Here is a 19,193-nt window from a genome sequence, read left to right as displayed (position 1 = left end):
ACAGTATGAAAAAAATTAAAAATATGATCCTTATTTTATAAAAGCAAACATATAGGTAACAAATAGGAATTAAGAAAATCAAACCAAGAGACTTCCATTCCATTTGTTCCCTCAGGGCCCTTGATTCTGTGGAAGATGTATCTCCACAGTCCATTCTGGCCCATCCCCACCCAAATGTCCTTAGACCTGTGAGCCAAGAAAGAGACTGTAAAATACCTGAAGTCCTATCCTTTCTTTGCTTGCCCACGTGCTAAGTCGCTTCAGCCGTATCTGACTCTTTGCAACCCCATGGATTGTAGCCTGCCAGGCTCCTCTGTCCATGGGATTCTCCAGGCAAGAATACTGGAGTGGGTTGCCATGCCCTCCTCCAGGGGATCTTCCAGACCCAGGGATCAAGCCAGTGTATCTTACGTCTCCCACACTACAAGAGGATTCTACTGCTGAGCCATGGAGAAAGCTCATCCTTCCTTTAAAAGCCATCATACACATGTATCTAAAGAGGGCTTCCCTGGTGGCCCAATGAGCTTGAGCAAGCTCTGGGGGTTGGAGATGGACAGGGAAGCCTGGCATGCTGCAGTCCACAGAGTCGCAGAGTCGGACACGACTGGGCAACTGAACTGATTGCAATGCAGAGGACATGGCTTTGATTCCTGGTCCAGGAAGATCCCACATGTGAAGAGCAACTAAGCCTGTGCGCCAGCTGCTGAAGCCTGTGCACTGTAGAGCTGTGCTCCACAACAAGAGAATCCACTGCAGTGAGAATCCTGCACACCGTGACCAGAGAGTAGGCCCCACGTTCCGCAACTAGAGAAAGTCCATACGCAGCAACAAAGATCCAGCACAGCCCAAAATAAAGATAAACAATTAATTTTTTTTTAAGTATCTACACAAACAAAGCTAAGAAACAGAACACTTCTGAGGTTAAGGCCACAAACTGTCAGGATCCCACAGCAATGACTATCTTAATCATTAAACTTAGCACCATTGCTCTATATACAACTTCTAATTTCAGGCTTATCCTATCACAACAACTAAACTGAGATATCATCTAAGATCATCTCTGTGTCTCACACAGAAAATCCTTATCATTGTGAACTTAACAGTCATTTTTTTTTACTATCTTTCCAAGCAACTCTGAAAGTGGTCATTTGTAGATTTCATAAAATATGAACTTGGTCCAGTGTGCAGTTAGAATGACTTTCTAGGTCATTGTTCATTTCCCACATTTAACTGAAATACTGTTTTCTATCTAAACATGGCCACACATTAACTTCTTGAAAGAAAGAAATGTTTATTTCCTTATGAAAGTCAGCACTGGACTAACAAGAGTTCTTGGTTACTTGGACAAATACAAGTACCTTATGACACAGTATTCTCATCTCTCCTTCCCGCCCCTTAAAACATTGCTTTCATTCATCTATCAGTTATAATCATGGACTACATCACTACTATTATTCTTGTGAACAAACTGTTTCTGCTGATTATCAGTTTGTTCACTTTTTTATTGTGAAGACAAGAGTGTTAACATCTAAGGTTCTTAGATGTCAGAAAAGAAAATGGAAATTCCTAGTTTTTAAGTAGATAATCACACCACTATTTATTACCCAGAATCCTAAAATTTCTATCTTGTTTTCAAACTATTGTCTGAAGTGAAATTAACATCATCTACATCATTTTTATTGGGGAGAAACCATTCTAGCTTCTCAAGTGTAAAGACTCTCATTTTATAGCTTTCAGGAGATTATCCTATTTTATAGGTTTTACAAGGTTAACATTTCTGAATGATTTTTAATTTTATGTTTATGGAAGTATTAACATTATCCTGGAGCCATACTTAGTTAACTGAAAAATTCAATTAGCTAAAGGTCTATGACCCTGCCCTTAAGGAGGTAATAAATTAATTTTAAATATTAACACTGCAAAGTATAAAACAAAACGTATCTTAAAATACATCCATTATCCTTCACTTTTCCTTAAGAACATGGCTTTGGAGGCAGAAAGAACTGTCTTTAAATCTTAACTCTCCTTTATTAGCTTTATCATAAAGTTTCTCCTTATCCTCATTTCCTCCCTCTATAAAATAAGGATAATAAAACCTACCTTACTAGGCTATTATAACACATGACCTTATTTGCTTTGTACGTAAGTTCATGGTATAAATAGTACTTGTTGCTATTGCTGTTCTTATTATCATTAGGCTATAACTCCTTTATCTGTCATTGCCACAGTTGAAAATATTTCAATTATGGATCTACTCCACTTTCTGTAAGGCACCCCTTAGCTGCTATCTTTTCTACTTGGACCATTTTACTGCCCCTTCTATTTCCTGAGAATGAGTTTTATGAAGAAAATTTTCCATTCTAGTTTCTTCTCTCCTTATAAAATCTAGTCCTCATTAGTCCACATATAAAATGCTAATCTGTATCAACAAAAAGGAAAAGTAAGTGAAAACTTTTTGGGTGCAAACATAATGCCAAAAGCATTGGAGGGAAAAAAATCTATAAATAAAACAGCAGCTAAAATACTCTTTACAGCAGAAACTGATCTATAGAACTGCCTTTAAAATATCATTTACTACTTCCTTTCTTCCTAAAGATTTGATTCCATTTCTGAGATGTCAGTTTTCAAAATGAATGAGCTTTGTAAATTTCTCAATCTGGATGAAATTTAAATTATACCAAAACTTTCAAACTCAACAATCTTAATCCTGTAGCTTTTAACAGTCTACCTATATTTGTCTGAATTTGATAATAATGAATTTTTCTTCCCGGAGTTTTGTCTGTGACAGCAAACTTTTTCCAAAATTTAAAATAAAATTCTAAACTGAAAAGAATCTTTTCAAGAATACAAGGCAAAACTTGTATCCTTTCCTGTAATTATTAAGGAAACTAAAATAGCTTCTTTGAACGAATAACCCAGCTCCTTTCCACAGCAAGCACAGCAAAGATACTAGGTTATTCAGGTTCCTGTTTAACTTCCCTCCATAGGATTTGGATTTAAAATTCTCTTCAGAGAAACTGAGTGCAGGCTTAGTTATTCAGTGACAGAAATTAACATTAAATTTCAGAAGCCAAGTCAGAGAGAAAGTGATCTATATTCCCGGACATGAGTGGTCTGGCCTTCTTCATGGAAAGAAAAACAGAACAAAAAACCATTACCAGAGCTTCCTGTCCACACAGAATATATTCCAAGACCTCAGTGGACGTCTGAAACTGTGGAGAGCACTGAACCCTTATATACATTTTTATTCTATACATACAGACCTATGATAAAGTTTAACTTATAAATTAGGCACAATAAGAAATTATAATAATTAATAATAAAATAGGGCAATTATAACATATATTATAATAGAAGACATGTGAATGTGGTCTTGCTCTCTCAAATCACCTCATTGTTCTGTGCTCCCCCTTCTTCCTGTGATCATGTGAGATGACAAGATGCCCATGAGATGAAGTGAGGTGAATGACAGAGGCAATGTAACGTAATGTTAGACTACTACAGTTAAGTACCCTACGTACGAACCTTCAGGTTGCAAATTTTCAAAGATGTAAACGTGTGGTCTCATGTCCAATCACGTAAGTTAGTTCACATTTCTGGCATACATTGTCACGTGTATGCATCCTCTACGAGGAGTGACTTTGTGTACTTTACTGTACAGTACCGTGTAGAATACAGTGGTACAGTATCATGATTTCAAGCCCAGGATGTCCAGACGCCAGCATAAACGCAGTGGTGATGTAGCTGGTACAGCTAAGAAGCACCAAATGATAACAATGAAAACATAAGTGAAAATAATTGAGAGAGTGGACTGAGGCAAAAAGCTGTACTTTAAGAATACTGTACTGCTGCACTTTTCAAGATACTATACTGTAAGATTTAAAATGTTTTTATTTTTGTGTTTTTTATCCATTATTTGTGTGAAAATTATTAAAACCTATTACAGAACAGTACTATATAGCTGATTGAGTTAGTTGGGTACCTAGGCTAACTTTGTCGGACTTAACGAACAAACTGGACTTTTGAAGGTGCTCTCAGAACTGAACTCATACATATGTAAGGGACTTACTGTACTGACCTTCTGATGATATGTCAGAAGGAGGACCAACTGCTCTGGGTGATCCTGGATCACAGAGACATTATATTGATGGCTGGATGTTAGGAGCAGAAGATGTTGACAACTGGGGATCCCAGGTGGGACAGAGCTGGAGGGGATGAGATCTCATCACCCTATTTAAAACCTATGAATTGTTTATTCTGGAATATTCCATTCAATATTTTTGAACCACAGCTGGCTACAAGTATCAGAAAATGTGAAAAGCAAAATCTCAGGTAAGGAGAAACTACTGTACTTTCTAACAGTTACATCATTCTTGGTTTCCAATCATTCATTATTTCTCCCAAGTAAACTGTTTCAAATCATTTCATCGGAAACAAACTAAATAAAATATACTTTTCCCTGAGTCTGAAAATTCAGTAAGGCAAAGCTTTCATAAGGAGGCAGTGAAAACACACCTGCAGGCTAATTTACTCATATGTAGCAGTGTGCTAAATCCTAAGGAAATAAGCATCTATTTCTGGACTCCAGGTCCCTCTGATGTTTGTAGGTAGTGGTGTGCACTGAGTTGAACATAAAGCATCAACGAGTATCTAAGGCTCTCTTTATTCATTGTTTCTCTTACACCCCCAAAACAATAAATGTTACTTTCAGTGGAAACAATTCAAGAAGGATATTCAGCATAAGTATGTTTTATCAGAGAACAAACATTAGTTTCCATCCAAAACCAGAATATTTGAACCTTCTGAGCCAAAGTACAAAAAGAGATAAACAGATCATGGCTAATCCTCCATTTAAAATATGACAGCAGAGACTGGTCATCATTTTTTTTTACTGTATGCAACTTGAGCTAATGAAATGACAGATCTCTAACAACATTACTTTTTATAAGGGGTCTGTAGTGCTCCCCTTAAAAGTCATCACTGCATTTGCTTGATGTAAGCTATCAACATATTTAGGCTGACTTTGATGAGCTTTAAATATTAGATAATTTACTGCTGATATATGCAGATCAGGAAGCAATAGTTAGAACTGGACATGGAACAACATACTGGTTCCAAATAGGAAAAGGAGTACATCAAAGCTGTATACTGTCACCCTGCTTATTTAACTTATATGCAGAGTACATCAAGAGAAATGCTGGACTGGAAGAAACACAAGCTGGAATCAAGACTGCCAGGAGAAATATCAATAACCTCAGATATGCAGATGACGCCACCCTTATGGCAGAAAGTGAAGAGGAACTAAAAAGCCTCTTGATGAAAGTGAAAGAGGAGAGTGAAAAAGTTGGCTTAAAGCTCAACATTCAGAAAACGAAGATCATGGCCTCAGGTCCCATCACTTCATGGGAAATAGATGGGGAAACAGTGGAAACAGTGTCAGACTTTATTTTTTGGGGCTCCAAAATCACTGCAGATGTTGACTGCAGCGATAAAATTAAAAGACGCTTACTCCTTGGAAGAAAAGTTATGACCAACCTAGATAGCATGTTGAAAAGCAGAGACATTACTTTGCCAACAAAGATCCATCTAGTCAAGGCTATGGTTTTTCCTGTGGTCATGTATGGATGTGAGAGTTGGACTGTGAAGAAGGCAGAGTGCCGAAGAATTGATGCTTTTGCTTTTGAACTGCGGTGTTGGAGAAGACTCTTGAGAGTCCCCTGGACTGCAAGGAGATCCAACCAGTCCATTCTGAAGGAGATCAGCCCTGGGATTTCTTTAGAAGGAATGATGCCAAAGCTGAAATTCCAGTACTTTGGCCACCTCATGCAAAGAGCTGACTCATTGCAAAAGACTCTGATGCTGGGAGGGATTGGGGGCAGGAGGAGAAGGGGACAACTGAGGATGAGATGGCTGGATGGCATCACTGACTCGATGGACATGAGTCTGTGTGAACTCCGGGAGTTGGTGATGGACAGGGAGGCCTGGCATGCTCCGATTCATGCGGTCGCAAAGAGTCGGACACGACTGAGCGACTGAACTGAAATGAACTGAAAGCTAACAATAAGGACTTCCCTGGTGGCTCAGATGGTAAAGCGTCTGTCTACAATGCAGGAAACCCGGGTTCAATCCCTGGGTTGGGAAGATCCTCTGGAGAAGGAAATGGCAATCCACTCCTGTACTATTGCCTGGAAAATCCCATGGACAGAGGAGCCTGGTAGGCTACAGCCCATGGGGTCGCAAAGAGTCGGACACGACTGAGCGACTTCACTCACTCACTCAAAGCTAATAATGGCTTCCCAGGTGGCGTTAATGATAAAGAATCCACCTGCCAATGCAGGGTAGACATAAGAGATGCAGGTTCAATCCCTGGGTTGGGAAGATCTCTCTGAGGAGGGCATGGCAACCCACTCCAGTATTCTTGCCTGGAGAATCCCATGGACAGAGGAGCCTGGCGGGCTGCAGTGCATAGGGCTGCACAGAGTCAGACACAACTGAAGTGACCTAGCACGCATGCATGCAAAATGAACAATATATTTAAAAAACAATTAATTTTTGCTTTTTGTTATTATCAAAAACAATTAGTTTTATCAAAAACTAAGATTTTAGAAATTGGCGGTATCATGAAATTTTTATTTCCTTAACTCTCAAGAACTGTGGAAGACAGGGAAAGGATAAGGCGGGTATACCCTGCCAGGTACTATTCACAGGGTGGTTCAACAGTCATTGTCACTGGGCCAGTGAAAACCACAGTCATCTGAGGTTCATTAATCAAAGCAGCAGGAGAGATCAAGGTGAGAACATAGCACTTCAGAGCTTTACAAAACACATCCAAATGCCCTAACCCACAGATATTCAAAATAGACCTGAGAATAGAAATAGGAGATGCTACAAAGAAGCTGGGATTCTTAAGTACTTTTATTTGTCCAAAGTCACAATGTCACAGAGAGGCAAAGGTGTGATTCTTAATCTCAGGTACTGTTCACCAAATAAATAAATAAATATACTGAGACTCCTAACGCTTGATTCCAGGACCCTTCCCCTAAGTGGTCTTTTCCATTCCATGACTACTTATCAAATACATGTAGATTCTTTCCAACTGTATAACTCTTTCTAGACCTCTCCTCTGAGCACAACACATACATGTCCATCTTCACCTACATCACCATTTGAAAGCCTAAAAATGCCAATCAATCCTAGCTGAGTTCTTGTTACTTCTCCTTCCAAAAGCTGTTACCAGGCTTTCTCAACTCTATAGGTGACACACACCACTGCTTAAGTAGAGTAGGAATCATTTTAGTCTCTGCCATCCCCCTACCCCAGTCCACATCCAAGGCATTAGCAAGTCTGAAAATATTCCTCTTCCAAAATACTGTATACCTCAGTTCTACTACCTCTCCCCACCTCTACTCCACCACTCAAGTCCAAGCCACAATCACCTCTTGCCTGGATCACAGCAACAGCCTCCTCTTTGGCTACCATGTGTCTTCTTTCCTGCCTCCATAAAAATCCATTCTACACACGTCACCTAAACTCACAACTCTCTCATTTTTATTTAAAATAAAGTACAAGCTTCTATAAAAGCCCACTTAGCTACATTTTCAGAGTTTCACAATTCTTCTTGTTCATTGTTTTAGAAATAAAGCTTCAGGACTTCCCTGGTGGTACAGTGGATAGGAAAGAATCTGCCTGCCAATGCAGGGGACATGGTTTCATTCCCTGTTATGGGAAGATTCTACATGCCTCAGAGCCACTAAGCCTGTGTGCCACAACTACTGAGCCCACGTGCTACAACTGCTGAAGCTCGTGTGCCTAGAGCCTGAGCTCAGCAACGAGAAGCTCATGCACCACAACAAAGAGCAGCCGCTGCTTACTGCGACTAGAGAAGCCCATTCATAGCAATGAAGACTCTACGTAACAAAAAAAAACTTAATTTTTTAAAAAAGAAAGAAGGATAATCAACTGTGTCCCAATACAAAATCTTTTGGATGTTAAAATAAAAACAAAAAATTAAAATTAAATAAAAAAAAAAAAAGGAATGCTTCAGCATTGTAATGGCAGGACCATGGCAGAGGAAATGCGGAAAAGCAGGGCTCCAAGTCTTTCAAATGTCCCTTTCATTAAGCCATTCAACTTCCTACTGATCTATTCCAGAAATGTATCTATGTCTCAGTTTCCTCATGGGTAATATTATAATAAAACTGCTTCTCCTTCTACCTCACCTGGTGATTAAGAGGATCAAATGGGATACACATATACAAAATCACTTTGAAAACATAAAAGCATTACAAAGTAATATAAAACGCATGCTAATACAAAAGTGGTACTCAAGCATAGGGTTTTCTGGGCCTTTGCTTACGAGAACGAGGAGGCGAATCTAGCTGAAATAATTGACTTTCAGGAATTCCCTGAAAGTCCAGTGGTTGGGACTCTCACTGCCAGGGTCCCGGGTTCAATCCCTATTCAGGGAGCTAAAATCCCATAAGCAGAATGGCAAAGCAAAAATTAGTAAATAAATAATTGACTTCATCTTTAATTATTAGAATACATTTTGGCTGGATGGAGTCTTTTCTATTTCTTAAGAGGACTAGTGCCAGATAAGAAAGCACACAACTACCCTAGTGAACTTTCTGATTTCAAGTTTCCCTTAGCAATAAATAAGACATAATCAGATAACTCTTACAAACATATTCCTGATTAAAAAGAAAATCAGAAGCTAAAATCCCTGGTTTGGAAGGCTGAGACAGCCAGTCTCACCTTGCCCAAAGTCTATCCACAAGTCTTCTCCTAGGCTGTCTCTGAGAGGCGGGGGGCAGAGCTCCAGAGGAGATGAAAACCCAGGGCTGCAGAGCCCTTCCAAACCCCAGGCACACAGGACAACTCCAACTCTGGACCATTTCTTCAGCTCCTGGACACTCTGCCAGCCAGCAGGAGTTGCAGGTGCGTGCTGGGCCCAGGTCAGGTTGGAGAAGTCCTCACCCCATCACCCCAGGATACAGGCACTATACATAAGAAACTGGCCCTCAAGTATGTGCTAAAATCTAATGGGCAAGAAAAAGCAAGATGCTTCCAATAAAATGAGTCTATCAGTACAAAACTATTAAAGTCAGATTTATTGACAAAAGCATTGAGATAGTAAAGAAACTGTAAAAACCATGGCAAGATAAGTAAGTTGCTGTATATAATCTTCCTTTCTTCATGGTTGTCCCCAATACAGACCTACTAAATTACATGATCATTTTACTACTTCTACACAAATTCATATTATTCAATTTAATTTTTTCACTGATTCTCTTCAAACCAGCTATCATTATTTATTTCAGTTCTACTTAAGTTCACTGGTCCTTTAGAAAATAATATTTAGTGATATTTAATGTATTTAGAGTATACACATGGAAATTATGCCATAAATCAAGGGTTTGAAAGCTTTTTTCTGTAAAGGGCCAGATAATGTTTAAGGCTTTGCAGGCTCCATACTGTCTCTGTCACATATTGTTCTTTTCTTTTTTCAAACAACCCTTTAAAATATATATATTAAAAAAAATTTCTTACCTCTTAGGCAGAACAGAACAGGTCACAGATAGCAGTTTATCAATCTTCATTGTAAATAATAATTATGAACTAACAGTATATAGGATATATACAGTATACACAACAGAAATTAGCCTTTCACTTATATCACACTTGTTCAACAGGCTCCCTTTTCCTAAAGCAGGTTCTAAAACTAGAAATGCTCTATATTAGAGAAGGACGATGCATATGTCCTCACTATTTTTATGAGAAAAAAATTCCACGCAGGTATTCTTTTCTCTCCTCTTAAGTGGTCAAGTATAAAAGATGTTCACTAAGAACTCATGAACAATCACTTAGAACATACATATTTATGATGAAATTCAAAAGCCTAGGTTTATACAGTGTAGACAGATAAAAGACAAATTTGTGAAGCCTCAAAAATTATACATAGATACAAAGCCAAAAAGCCCAAAATAGCTAGAATAAAATCTACCAATCCATCAAAAAAGGAGGGATGTATTATTAAAATGACTTTCTTTTAGGATCTCTGCACTAACAATAAAAAAATAGCACCAAAATTTTGTAAGGATAATGGCATACAATGACTTGCTGTAATTGGTATTTCTACCCCACAATGCAATGAAGTCCATTGTAGCTGAGATAAAGGAACTCTTACAGAGTTCTAGCATTGTTACCAAGCAACAAGAAATAAAATGTCAGGATTAGCACTTGATTTAATATATTTTTACCATTAATAAACCATACTTCTATCCTGCTATTCTTCTGGATGTAAATGGTCATTAGTTTAAGGATTATATTCAGTACTCTTTAAGAGTACACACACAAAAAAATTGCAGTGAAGTTAATTTGGGCATTCACCAACTTCATATTTTTTATATTTACTGCTTCCTTGGCAGAAACAACAAATAATAATAGTGATTCTATTACTTAGAAGGTTATTTTGTCAAAACATTCAACTACAATGTGTCTTCACTAAATACATCTTCATTAGTATTCAAATATTTTCAAATTAGTTTTGCATTTTATGAAAAGTCAAGGAAATGTCTCTAAACACTTCAATACTTCAAAATGATTAGAATCAATCAGTTCATTTAGTTGTGTAAGGATATTATCATCTGTCAAAGCAATGTATATCTGGCTAAATTTGTAGCATGAAGAATTTATAGCTATCTCTTTCAGAGAGGCATAGCAAACAACTAAAAAAAAAAATGAAATCCAAAAGCATGAATAAAATCTTATAAGTGAAAAACTGTAATAAGAGAAAAACATGTAAATTAAGGATATTAGATAATTTAGCAGGCTTAAAAATCAATCATTTAAAATGATATCCATAGCTCACCACGTCTATTCCCAAAGTTAACACTTGAGAAAGTGACTGTATTATGCCTTAGGAGTGAGGGATCCCAGGGTTCTTGCTAGACTGGTGGGAAGAGGCTGTTCCTTCTTTATATTTTGCATCAAATAGCTTTCCTACCCCACCTGTGTTTTTAAAGAACTTGTGTTGAGTGCTCATCTCAACTGGCCTGTGTGAATGAAGTAAAGAAGACTGGGATTAAACAGGTCCTTGCTGTCCTCATCTTCTGCCTAACGAAGAGAAGTAGAAAGCATTACCAGGTAAATACTAAAGTGCAGTGAAAGGCATTTACTGTATTACGTTTCACACAGTGAATGTCACATTTGACATTTCAGCCCAGTTTTCATAAACATCACATCTCCACATGTCAATCAGAGATTTGTGTATGGGCATAAATCCCACACAGGCATGAGCAGGGGTCGTCTGTGTGTGGATGTGTGAGAATTAAAGATTTTAAAATTTAAAAAAAAAAAAAAACAGTGCATCTGTCTAACAAAGTTTCTCAATGTGGTTAGATGTGTTTCTCTTGGGTGGATAGAACCTTTCATTTTTTCCTGTTTGGACCTAATTCTTTTTCCTTTTTACTGTTTCTTGGAAAAACTATGAGTTTCTCTGTAGTATCAAAAGGCATTAGCAATCTAAAGATTAAGAACAGAAGCAATCTAAGAGGAAAGGAATTATGTTTATCTCTTGGGAAGTTTCATTTTTTCTAAAGCAGGATGTGGGATGATCAGTCTCTAAAATGTTGATACACTAACTGGCCTGCTTGGTGGAGATTAAATGTTCACAAGATGCACTGAAGTGATTAAATCAAACAGTTAAAACAAACCCACTGTGTTCCCACCTTCTAGTATAATGTGAACTAACCACCAGTATGATTTCCTCTACAAAGATAATGCATAAGCTGGTATCAACACAGAGTTTTCCAAAGAGGGCCAGAAAGTCACAAAAGCCAGGAGGTTCCAATATAAATATCACATTCTCCATTCATCTCAGAGTTTTAAAATCAGATTTAGGTCTTATCATCCCAGGAGCAATTATAAAATGAACTAAGTATAGAAATCATAATTCACACAGGTAGGAAGAAGATACTGCCATTACTCTCAAGATGGCTACCCTCACGTAAAGATCCATTGGCCCACCATCTCACACTGGAGAAAGGGGAGTATGGCATTTCAACTCTTCAAGTCCACCAGGAATATTCCACCTGCTCATTCTTCTGCCACCCAGCTTACTCCCCCGCCGGATACTGCATAGCTATCTTCCTTACTTCCCTGAGGTCTCTATTCAAATGTCATCTCAGTAGCATTATATCTCATCTCTGTTACAGACCAACCCATCCAGATTTCACTTTTGGAATTCCTGGTGGTCCAGTGATTCTGCATTCTCACTGCTGAAGGGCCAGGTGCAATCCCTGGTTGGGGAAGAAAGAACCCAAAAGCCTCACAGTGCAGACAAAAACAAAATTTAACTTTCTTCTCTTGACAGCTGATGTCCCTTTTCATGCTTTGTTCCATTTCTTTAGTATTTATCAATATCTAATATACTATACATTTTACTTATTTATTGTACCTATTGTCTATCTTGAGCATCACCATGTAAGCTTGTGAAGGATATAATATCTGGTGCTTATTTCAAAATACTTCAAGAGGGGGGCTTCCCTGGTGGCTCAGTGGTAAAAAGTCCACCTTCCAAAGCAGGAGATGTGGGTTCAATCCCTGATCCAGGAAGATCCCACGTGCAGAGGAGCAACTAAGCTATGTGCCACAACTCCTAAGCCTGTGCCCTAGAGCCCAGGGAACCACACTATGGAGCCCACGCACCACAGTTCCTGAAGCCCACCTGCCTGCAGCCTGTGCTCTGCAACAGGAGAAGCTGCTGCAATGAGAAGCTGACACGCTGCAGTGAAGAGTAGCCCCCACTTGTCACAACTAGAGAAAGCCCAAGCACAGCCACAAAGACCCACTGCAGCAAAAAAACAAACAAATAAATAAAAATCACTTAAAAAAATATTACAAGAGGAGAAGGAAGGAGATGGGGATGTAGATGGGGCAGGAGTGATCAAGGGTGGGCAGGTATTGGAACATTAGGATGAACTCAGATAGGTTCATTACACTCTTCCATTTTCTGCTGTATATGTCCATTACCTTTCATAATAAACATTAGAAACAAAAATCTATAATATCTTTACACTGCTACATGCCCTTTTCCTCCTCCACTAATCAGAAACAACATGTCTTCATGCCCAGATGGCAGATGAACCCGTAATACTTTCCTTTAATTAACCTCCTCAGGAGCCATGACACATGCCAAGCACTAGTCCAGAACACAGAAGTCACAGTCCCCAGAGCATGGCTCTTGTAAACAAAAAGTCTTATGATATCACTTTGGAAAATGATTTTCCATATGTCCACACCTTATGACTTTGACATTTTTTAAAGGGACTGATAATCACAATATTCCTGACAGTGGGTCTCTCTGCAGGAAAGGCAGGCAGATGACAATGTGAAAAAGCAATCCTCTAATTCCTACCTTAGGTAGGTCTGGAGGTGTTTGATTTATTATTATGCCTTCTAACCTGCACAGGCTACATGTATATAATACCAGTATGCATCAAATATTATGTAATAGACATAATTATTTCACAAACAAATACATAAATATACCATAATATAAATATAATAAAAATAACTTTACTGAAGTTATAGTAACGAATATATTTGTCTTAACTAAAAGCTGAAATTAGCTAAAACACGTGAAGAAGCTTTGTGTAAACCTTGCCATCTTCTAACACCAGCCAGAGCACACATTTGACGAAACCAGCCAGGTTATTTTGGTCACAGGCAGCCTTAACAGCCTTCTGTGGCTGAGTCAGATGACCTTTCCTGACAGCACAGACATGCCAGGCTGCTTGCAGGAGACAAAATATCTACAGTCTCCTGAGTGAAGTGCTCCCGCCCCTCCTCCGGGGTTTTCTATTATAAGTTGCCTTTTTTAAAAATGCAGAGACAATTCCCAGAGAAACCTAGACTGATGGGATATGCACCCAAGAGACTGGCCAAGGAGCACATGGGAAGTCGAGGGTTAACAGATCCCTGCAGAAGCCAAATGAGTCCCAGAGTCCTGCTGCTCATGATACACATGGAACACAGCACCAAGAATTGTTCCCTGGCTGGTTTTGCACTTAAACTTGTGAAGTTTATCAGGGAAGATTTCACCCACTCAAAGAGAAGGTCCAGAAATAACACTGCCTGGCCTAAAAAGAGAAATGTGTTTGTGGCATGTGTGCCAATATGTACACCCACTTGTACTATTTTTCCCAAGCAACTACCCCCAGGTTCCTTAAGAGGGAGAAAGAGAGCCAACTTTGTGATGAAACAGACCACTGGCTGCAGGTTTTAAGAGATGCAATGCAATATTCCTATCAGTTTTGTTAAAGGGAAAAAGACATACTGATCACCTCTTTGGTTTTCCACAACTCACTTTTGTTTAGAACACATCTGAAAGGTAAAACATTTCCAAAAAGGAGGAATGTCTCACTCTAAGAGAAACCAGAAATAATTCATGCCAAGGGTCATTTTGATATTCTCTTCAAGATAAATATACTGGTTTTATGTCTTGTCAATTAGAGGAGAAATTATGAAGCAAAAAAAGAAAGAGATGGCTCGCATGTTCTTTCACCATCCTGTTTCTAAGTTCAAAAAGAGGGACTTCCATGGTAGCCCAGTGGCTAGGACTCTGAGCTTCCAATGCAGTGGGCAGAGGATTCGATTCCTGCTCGGGGAACCAAGATCCCACATGCTGCACAGCACAGCAAAAAAAAAGTCCCCAAAGATTTTAAGGTACCTGAGGGAATCATCGGGGCTTCCCTGTATGGTAAAGAATCCCACCTGCAGTGCAGGAGACCTGGATTCAATATCTGGGTCAGGAAGATCCCCTGGAGAAGAGAAACCACTCCAGTATTCTTGCCTGGAGAAGCCCATGGAAAAAGGAGCCTGGCAGGCTACAGTCCATGGGCCTGCAAAGAGTTGGACACAACTGAGCAACTACACTCTTAAGGAATCATCACTAATATTTTAGATATTTATAGTACTACCACCCACTGACCCACTGACTCCCTTTAAAACTCAAGTTATAGTGGGTACCAAGGGAAAAAGGCTGAAAAGATGCAGCCCCAGGAGTGGGGTGAAGCTGCAAGGAGGCAAGCTTCACCCCAGATCCTGCTACTGAAAAGTTCTCCCTGGTCTGATCTATAAGAGAAAGAAGATGAGCTAAGAGGTCTAAAAAAAAATGTCTTTGTCTGAAATGTAGGGTGCAGTTGTTGTCAAAGTGCACAGTGCTTTAAGTTCCTGCTGGACTAGAACAGACATTCAATCACCACATTCAGGGAAGTTTGTGAAAAGCTGCATAGCTCAGAGAGGCTACATAACAGAATGAACAGAGTCTAAGAGGAGGACTGAAGCAATTCACAGGGCTACTGATCCCACCCAGGATGATGCTTTTCTCAAAGCCCTCTTGGAGGCAGATGGTATAAGAGGCAAAAAGACCTTCACTGGAATAACTGGCAAAGAAGACTGGAGATAGAGGAATATACTGGCCTCAAACTCCCTATCTGCTAGATTTTAACAGTTAGCATTGAAATGGACTACTTTCAGAAATTCAGTATCTTTCAGGATTTTGAAATATCACCCACTGATGATGATTTGAGAGTATTTCATAAAATAGTGGAAAAGCGCAGGCACCTGGGAATCATGTTTCCTATGGGTCTATCTTAGCTCCACCTAGCTGTGTGACATACGTACGCAACCTCACCTCTCTGTGCTTTATAGCCCTCATCTGTAAAATAAGGATAATAATGACTCCTATCTCATAAGATTGTTGTGAACATTTTTAAAAAATCAATTAAAATACAGAAGTGAGTAATAGATAATAAATACTTGATTAATAGTAGTTATTATTACTGTCAATACTGAACAGGCAGGAAAATATGCAGCTAATTTATGATCTCTAAGGACTCCCTATTAAACCAGCTTACAATCACCCATCTTACCAAGACCACTATACAAGAAAGCAGGATAGGGCTGGAGGAAAAGAATTATAGAGTCCTGCCTGAAGGCCAATGGAGGTCACAGAGTACACAGAACACAGCACAGAAGAAGAGCTGGAGGTCCAGGGTACTCACTGGACTAAGAATAATACAAAACTCACACCCTAGATAGAATCTTCATTATCAGAAAACACCCAGTCTACTCACCAACCCCAATTTCAAATATTTTGAGCTCTTCCAAGAGCTCAGTTCTTCCAGTTCAACCTAAAGCCATGTGGACCTCTTCTACTATGAGCAGGCAAAGGGGGCAACCTTACCATAATTTATTGTCTAAATTGCTGTTTTGCTTACATTCCTAAACTAGAATTACAAATTAGATTTCATCTTGATACTTCTAATTAGCCTCTGTCTAATAAAACTTTCTACAGGGATGATCATGTTCTTATCTATGTTGATCAACACAGTAGTCACTAGTATATGGAACCGATGAAAAGAAACTGAACTTTTACTTTATTTAGATTAATTTAAATTTTTAAATTTAAATAAGGACAGAAACAGCAAGGACATAACAAAAGTGGAAGACATTAAGAAGAGGTGGCAAGAACACACAGAAAAACCACACAAAAAAGTCTTAATTACCCAGATAGCCATGATCGTGTGGTCCCTCACCTAGAGCCAGACATCCTGGAGTATGAAGTCAAGTGGGCCTTAGGAAGCATTACTATGAACAAAGCTAGTGGAGGTGATGGAATTCCAGCTGAGCTATTTCAAATCCTAAAAGATGATGCTCTGACAGTGCTGCACTTAATATGCCAGGAAATTTGGAAAACTCAGCAGTAGCCACAGGACTGGATCCCAAGGAAAGGTAATATCAAAGAATGTTCAATTCTGCTCATTTCTCCTGCTAGCAAGGTAATGCTCAAAATCCTTCAAGCTAGGCTTTAGTGGTACATGAGCTGAGAGTTTCCAGATGTACAAGCTGGATTTAGAAAAGGCAAAGAAATCAGAGATCAAATTGCCAACATCCGTTGGATCATAGAGAAAGCAAGAAATTCCAGGAAAAAACATCTACTTCTGCTTCACTGACTATGCTAAAACCGACTGTGTAGATCACAACAAACTGGAAAATTCTTCATGACATGGGAATACCAGACCACTTTACCTGTCTCCTGAAAAACCTGTATGCAGATCAAGAAGCAACAGTCAGGACTGGACATAGAGCAATGAATGGACTGGTTCAAAATTGGGAAAGGAGTACGTCAAGGCTATGTATTGTCACTCTGCTTATTTAACTTGTATGCAAAGTACATCATGCAAAATGCTGGACTGGATGAAGCATAGCTGGAATCAAGATTACCGGGAGAAATATCAACAACCTCAGATATGCAGATAATACCACTCTAATGGCAGAAAGCGAAAAGGAACTAAAGAGCCTCTTGATGAGGATAAAAGAGGAGAGTGAAAAAGCTGGCTTAAAATTCAACGTTCAAAAAACTAAGATCATGGCATCCAGTCCCATCACTTCCTGGCAAATAGATGGGGAAAGTAGTGACAGATTTCATTTTCTTGGGCTCCAAAAATCACTGCGGACAGTGACTGTAGCCATGAAATTAAAAGACATTTGGCTCCTTGGAAGAAAAGCTATGACAAACCTAGACAGAATATTCAAAAGCAGAGACATCACTTTGCTGACAAACGTCCATATAGTCAAAACTATCATTTTTCCATTAGTCATTATGAATGTCAGAGCTGGACCATAAAGAAAGCTGAGTGCTGAAGAATTAATGCTTTTGAACTGTGGTGCTGGAGAAGACTCTTGAGAGTCCCTTAGACTGCAAGGAGATCAAACCAGTCAATCCCAAAGGAAATCAACCCTAAATATTTTTTGAAAGGACTAATGTTAAAGCTGAATATCCAATCCTTTGGCCATCTGATACAAAGAGCTGACTAGTCACCGGAGAAGACTCTGATGCTGGGAAAGACTGAGGGCAGGAAGAGAAGGGGGTAATAGAGGATGAGATGGTTGGATGGCATCACCGACCCAATGGACATGAGTTTGAGCAAATCTGGGAGACAGTGAAGGACAGAGGAGCCTGGCATGCTGTAGTACATAGTCACAAAGAGTTGGACACAACTTAGTCACTAAACAACAACAAGAGGTTAAATTAAAAGTTGCATGTGGGTATTGGCTAGCATATTGGACGGTGCAGGTATGATCAATTAGGAGTGGCAGTCAGCAGCACTATATTGAAGGGGATCCTAATGTGAGTCTGTCTAACAGGACAGAGCACTATGAATAAGAGATGTCTGTTCTTGTACATGGGAGGGCAGCCTTTATCATATTTGCAGGCTCAATTAAAGGATTTTATCTCCCTTTCCCTTATGCCAACAGCGAACATCTTTTCAAATATCTTCACTAATTCTCAGACTACTAGAGGTTCACTTCCTGCTTTCGGAAGAGATAAGACTGGCTGAAAAGAACTAGATTATAAAAGGGAAAAAAAGAAAGAAAATCACCCAGGACAATGCATACTGACCCCATAGTACTCAGAGAAAAAATACTCGTTTGTGGCGGTTTTACAGAGGTACATACAATCAACAGAGTTAAACCACCAATTAGTTTAAGCTGTGTTATAGGCTTTTTTCAGTAGTTACAGGTGTGTGCAATGGAGAGGTCATTAAGACGATTTGATTTTAAAAAATTTCACAGATTAAATCACATTATCCATTTTAAATGCAGAAAATATACTGAAGCCGTTGCAAAAGAAACCGTCCTGCCAATGTTGAAAGTACCACATTTCCCAGCACTTTAAAAATAGTATACTTCAAATATTGTCAATTAACCATTCTTACACAAGAGGGGAAAAAAAGAAGCCAAACTATGGCTATCTAGTAAAATAATAATACACTGTACTTTCCAAGAGAATTCTAACATTTGACTGTTTCAAAAATACAGCAGCACTGCCTCCATGAAATATCATTTTGGCCAAGAGCTAGAAGGAATGAAAAGATGTCAAGTACAATGGTACCATAACAAGAAAAATCAAGAACATACATTCTCATTTCCAGATCCCAAGATGGGATCCTATAAAGCCCTCTTGTGGGGAAATACATCTCAAATCCCATGAAAATCTGGTTCCAAAGTGATCCTCAAAGCCTACATGAATCATTTTGAAGTCTCCTTTCAGGTTCTAACATATACACACAAAATGGCAGGGTTTTGGTATAAGCACCTATTTCTATCCCAGAGCTTTAACCCTA

General features: G+C 39.0%; 1 protein-coding gene across 1 annotated transcript in view; it reads right to left on the bottom strand.

The window, feature by feature from the left end:
- OXCT1 (3-oxoacid CoA-transferase 1) overlaps positions 1–19,193 on the bottom strand; it is a 154,534-nt gene that overhangs the window by 100,069 nt on the left and 35,272 nt on the right. The window lies entirely within an intron of this gene.

This window comes from Capra hircus, chromosome 20 (assembly GCF_001704415.2).
Source record: "Capra hircus breed San Clemente chromosome 20, ASM170441v1, whole genome shotgun sequence".
Lineage (NCBI taxonomy): Eukaryota > Metazoa > Chordata > Mammalia > Artiodactyla > Bovidae > Capra > Capra hircus.
The sequence above is the reverse complement of the archived record's forward strand: the minus strand, read 5'-3'. Positions and strand labels throughout refer to the sequence as shown.